This window comes from Fringilla coelebs, assembly GCF_963513975.1.
Source record: "Fringilla coelebs genome assembly, chromosome: 2".
NCBI lineage: Eukaryota > Metazoa > Chordata > Aves > Passeriformes > Fringillidae > Fringilla > Fringilla coelebs.
Genome location: NC_140029.1, coordinates 6,607,076 through 6,613,081, shown reverse-complemented (window position 1 = coordinate 6,613,081; position 6,006 = coordinate 6,607,076).

The window sequence follows — 6,006 nt, the reverse complement described above, 5'->3', positions numbered from 1 at the left end:
AGGAGGACAAGGAGCCCTGCTGAGAAGAAAGGAGGATATCATGAACCTGCAGAAGCTGCAAAGCAGAGGGCTGGGCAGTGCTAATAGACCAGCAAGTGCATTCAGCACAACTCTGCATTGAGCCATCGCTGCATTTGGCCAAACACTCCAAGGTAAAGCTCTTTGAAACATGTTGGAGGAAAGAGGCAGAACCAGAGCTAAACAACTATTAGCTGTGTCCCACTTCCAGAGGTTTATCCCTGGTCTTTTCTATTGCTGGTGCATTGTTCCTCTCCCCTCTGCAGGAATCAGCCCTGCCCACAGTTTCCTGCCAGTAGCTCTGCAAATTTGGCCGTGCCCACATTGCTCCCTGCCCAGCTCTTCCCTGGATGGTACCAAAATTACACACCAGCAATCTGTCTTTATCTTCATTACATAATGTATAAACCACGTACCCTTCAGTTTCTTTCCTAATTCAGTCGCCTTCCTTCTGTCTTCTGTCCTCTGCTGTGATTTTAAGAGCAGACACACCAAGGCTTCCATCTCCTGGTGCCCCATGGAAAGGGGAGGGCTTCAGCCTCTGGGGGTGGGAATTGAGCCTTTCTCAAAGCAAACCCCAGGCTCTGGCACTAAACCCAATACATGGGCTTTCTGTGCTATGAATGATGCCTCAATGTCTGTGTTGTTCTTGAACTTTTGTTTAGTTCAGGCACATGTAAAGCAATGTTTGTGTCTCCCTAGGAACAGCTTGTGTAAGCGTGCTTTTGTACAGTGTATCACACCTGCATTACCTTGAAGTGTTATAAAAGCAACTTTTTATTCAAAGAACGGGAGCAGGTCCATCACGACCACCTCAAGCTTGTTGCTGGCATTTGCATTTACCCCCAGGGTCTGAGCTCCCTCCTTCCCCCAAACATTTCTGCTCAGGCTGGGCAGTCCCTGAGCACAGATGATGTGTGTAGGAAACACTCATTCATTCTCACAGCACTGAAAACCCAGAGCTTAAAAATGAGTAGATGTGTATGTGAACCAGCCAGAGAAGCAGGTGAGAAACCACAGCTCGGTGAGTGTTGTGAGAGGGGGCTGCACCCCTGAAAGTGGCCTCTCTTTTATCTCTTTTACTGAGGTCATTCAGCAGGTAATGTCAAAGCTGTGTTTGCTTTCCTTTCTATTTGCTTTCCTTTCCTTCTGGTGACACAGTATGGAGCTGCTGTGGTCAGGTGGAGAGCAGCCAGGTCTGCAGGAGCCTTGCAGATCTTCTCCTTGTGCCAGGATGTGGGATTTTCAGGGCATGGATCACCGTGGTGCCTGCTGGAACCAAGGGCTGCCCCCAAGAACCCAATGGAACCTTCACAAAACTTGCACAAGAGAGACTCCTGTGTAACACCATTAACCATGTGAGAACATGGCCCTAACTGAAAAGCCCTGTTAGTGTTCTAAAAGCTGTAATTTCTAAAAATTTCTAAAATGGATCAATATGAATATACTGCTCTATTGAAGTCAGAGCAGCTGCAGAAAAGCTTTTGGAGTGGTTTCTACCAACAGAGGTAAAAGTTTTTTATTTAGCCTCTGATCCCTCCTTTCCCCACATGCCATGAGGGGTGTGGAAACACCCCTGGAAGTGCAGCCCCACTTCTGATCACAGCCATGTGGGCAGTGGAGCTCCTGGCTCCCAAAACCCCCCAGTCCCTGCAGGTTTGGGTGGGTATGGCTGTGATCTCATCCAGCTGGCAGAGGGCCTGCCCTCCCTTGCTGCTGCCTCTGGAGGAGATCAGGAGAACACAGGCTGAATTTTCCCGAGTATGGGATGAAATGCACCTTTTACCCAACCCACCTCCCGGTTCCCACCCAATCCATTAATGCAATCCAGCTGCTCCTCACTGCCTCTTTCCACCCCAGTCTATTGCCCACCTTCCCTGGTCAGTGCCAGCTGCCCCAGGGGTGGGTTTCATGCCAGCAGAGCCTTGCAGCCTCCCTCTCCCCATCTCACTGGTGCACTGCCATTTCCATTGGGACACTGGAAATTACTTTGCAGGGCAGGAGACCTTTTAAATTAGTTAAAATTGTTTAAATAATTTGGGATAATCACCAATAAGTGTTTCAAAACATCCCAGATGAAGCTGCAGAGGAGCAGGAGGTGCAGTGCTGCTGCTCCTCAGCTGTCATTGCCGCCAGGGTCTTTGCTGTTATTGACCTGCACCTGCTCATGGGGATTTTGCTGCTTGGCCAACCTAAACCAGCAGGTTTTGGGTGTCACATCATCTCACCTTCCTCTTCAGCCCAGGTTTGCCAAAGAGCCTGCTCAGCAAGGATGGATTGCAGGGTTGCAGGAGGGTTGCATCTCACTGCCACGCAGAAAGGAAACAACAGACAGGAAAAATCCAAGTTTTGCTGGAAGAGGAGAGGCTCCTGCTCTTCCTGAGGCCCTCGGTAATCCCTGCCTGGGTCATGCTGCCTGCAGGGCCCGGATAAGACCTTGGCTGTCACACAGAGCAGCTTCACAGGACAGGGTGGAAAGCAGCTCAGGGTGTGGTGCAACCACAGTTATTATTAATAGTATTTTTCATTAATCACATCCAAGATAATCACGAAACTATTGCCAAATAATCAGTACAGACTTGGTGTCAAACTGCTTATCACTTCAATCCCAGTTCAGGCTGGATGTGTGGATTAATAGTTAGAGCAGCTTGACACATTTTCAATTCTTTCAAAATGAAAAATGTGACTGAATGCTACAAAACTCCCAGCACTTGGAGGATGTGATCACTTCCTTCTTCTCTGTTTTCCTCCCGATTGCATGATTATGAAAGAAACATCTGTTTTGAAGCTATCTGCAACAGAAAATTTTGTTCCAGTTGGATTTTTAATGGACAGCTTCTGTTACAGAGTCTTGCTCTCCCCAACTCTATTTCTTTCCCTTTTTCTTTCGCTGAAAGATGAAAGAGAAAGGAAGAGGAGGAGAAAAAACTCAAGCAAACAAACCCCACTGCCCAGACTACAAATACAGACAGAAAAAGCGGCCACTGAGGTGTGGATGGTGTGAAACTCCACAGCTGAGCTGGCAGAGAATGTTTGCACTTCAGTTCTCTTTGAGAACATCTGATGTTGTGTATGTATGGATTTTTCTACATTTTGAATGAATAAAAATACTAAAAGAGGGGTGCAAATTTGACTTTTTTCTTCCTTCACCAGGGAATAATTCCTATTGTGTGATAATCTTGGATGCAATTAATCTGAAGCAACAATAATCCAGTATATTAATTACATATAAAAATAGGCATTGTTCTGTATCTGTGGTATTTTTGGATTCTCCCTGACTCCGTTCTTCTGCTGCAGAAGAGGAAACCTGTTGTTCTTTGGGAAGTCTTTACAGGTAGGCAGCTGGAAGAAAAAGCCAGTGAGAAGAAGAGCCTCAGGCCAACACATGAGGCCAGCTCTAGTTGGTGAGAGGCTGAAATGTCAGTACAAAAGGCCACTGAGTGCTTTCAGCTGCTCTGGTGTTTGCAGCATTGATGGGAGACCGTGCCAAGCAGCAAAAACCGTGGAAGAGGACCCTGGATTTTAGGGCATCAGTATCCACAGACTGAATATGAGACGCAGGAATCTCGAGCCTGAGGGAAAATGACAGTGAAAAGAAAACTGGCTGCACACCAGAATGGTGTGCACAGAGCAGGAGGGAAAGGGGCCGGGATGAGCTGCTTGGGAAGGGAGACGTTTCAGGAGCAGCTCTCCTGGGTGGTGACTTTGCACGGGCTCCTTGGCCACTGGTACCACCAAGCTGCTCCTTAGGTCCAGTCCAAATCCACGTGGCTGCAGCTGCAACCAGCACCTGCCTCCTGATTTATTTGGTGATCCTGCAACAAAGAAACAAAGCATCACTTTGAGAGGAATAGTGGATTTGTCTTTACAAACAAGCTGGTAGATAAAACCAGCACTGGGAGATAAAAGAAACAATGGGAAGGATTCCACTGATTGATGAATGGAAAAAGATATTTGCCTTTACAAATAAACTTTAGGTTGGCTGATAAATGCAATTAGGCGTTGAGAGATGAAAGAAACAATGGGGAAGAAAAACCCCTGAATTCCCTAAGAATTAAAAATTAAAAGGGAGGGTTGAACATTAGAGGGGAATCTCTGCTATCAGGCATTCTGGGCAGTCTGTACCTCTCAAGTACCTCAGCCATGGGGAAAGAGAGAAGGGAAAAGCAGCCAGGAAATTGGGATAAAAAGGAGGCTGCGTCCTCCAAAAATCTGAGATACCCCAGGGGAATGCCCCATGGCCTCCTCCTTTATTCCACTAAAGTAAAAGGACTCCTCTGTCTCCTTTTGGACATAAACCTCTGGTGTTTGTGGATTAATTTTCCTGACAACTTCCTAGGCTAAATAAATCAATAAATAAATAATTTTTAAAAAATCTCTTCCTATAGAAAACCAGAAATATTTTCACGTCATACAGTTTTTCAGAGGGGAAGGACCTACCCACAATATTTTTCTTGGGTATGTGCTATTTGTTCAGCATCCCAGCAGTTAAAGGGGTTAAAAATAATGCAGACTTTTTGGTGTCCTTCAGATTTTCGGTGATTTTCCTCTGAGAGGCAGAAGCAGGACAAATCATGATCTTCTAAAATAAACATGGCATGGCAGGGAGACCCTTTTGGAATAGATTGCCCAATGAACCACAGCTGTTAAAAAAACCAGCCTGCTTTCCAAGACCAAAGTGAAACATTTAAAACATGGGCATGAAAAGATTCCTTCTGAATTAGTTACTTGGTAAATGAAAAAAAATCTTTAAAAATATATGCCCTGAAAGAATAAAACATGACAGATATTTGATCCAGTGGCAGACTGCTAAGCTATAGATTTGTCAAACCACAACTTTCTTTCTAGATACCCATTGTTTGTTTGGCCCAATTTGTTTTCTGTCCAACAGGCTGGAATCTCTTTTTTAATCAGCTGTATCATTCCAGCTGTCTGGGTGGAAGGAGAAGTATTTTGGGAGAAGTGAAGCATGCTTTGAGTAACCTTGGGTGTGGTTTTGACCAATGCCCAGTGCTAGGACTGAGCAATTTCAGTATGAATTTTAACAGTACAAGTGCACTTTAGGCAGTGACCTTTGTTTTTCCCACATACCAAAGGGAATATTTGCCCTGCAGTCTTGAATGTTTTTGTAAGAATGCAGCTGACATTTGCAGGTGACAATTTTCCATAGTCATAAACAATTTTTGATATTTAGGCATCGATTCCTGTTCAGGGATCAGAGCTGGTCCAGACCAGGTTCTGCTGTGTCTAGTGCAAATATGAAGAGGTTCTTTAAAAGTGTATTAATTGGAAGAAAAAATGAATCAAGACATGAAAAGCATTGATTTTCTTTGTATTTTTTTAAAAATCTCCCTCAAAATCTTGGCTTCTATTTTCTTCTGGCTACAAACATAGTGTTTTAATATTTTGGTAACTAGATGTGTGACCTAGACCACCTCCATTCTCTTTAGATATTTTCTCCCACCAGCCTCCTTCTTGCATTTTAGAAGAAATAACAATCAATTGCAGGAGATTCCTCAAAAGCCCCCCAGGTCTAGGCAGATTTACTATCTGTAAAACTCTTTCTACATGCAAGCATTGGTCCAGCAGTGTGAAAGAGCTGAGCATGGCCATAAATTATATTTTTTTTTTGGCTTTTGGAGGACTCAGGTAGATGATTCAATGCTTTATTACATTGGGCTTTGCATGTCTGGATGCAGATTTTTTAGGATAGGCACCAAAATCCCTGCTCAGTGAATCAATTCCTTACACATGAGTTAATCTCAGATGAGGTTCAGCCATGAACTCCTGCATATCTCATGCTCTATGGTCAGCCCCAGCCTGCCCAAACTCTGTAGCACAGCCCAAAATGCTCTGGCTCCACATTAAATTTCGTGTGCTACCCAGCACCTCTGAAAGCCTGTGGCGTGTGCTTTGTGTGCTCTAGCACGCTGCCAGACCAGGAAGGGGAAAAAAAGAAAGAAAAAAGAAAAAAGGATGCCAGAATCT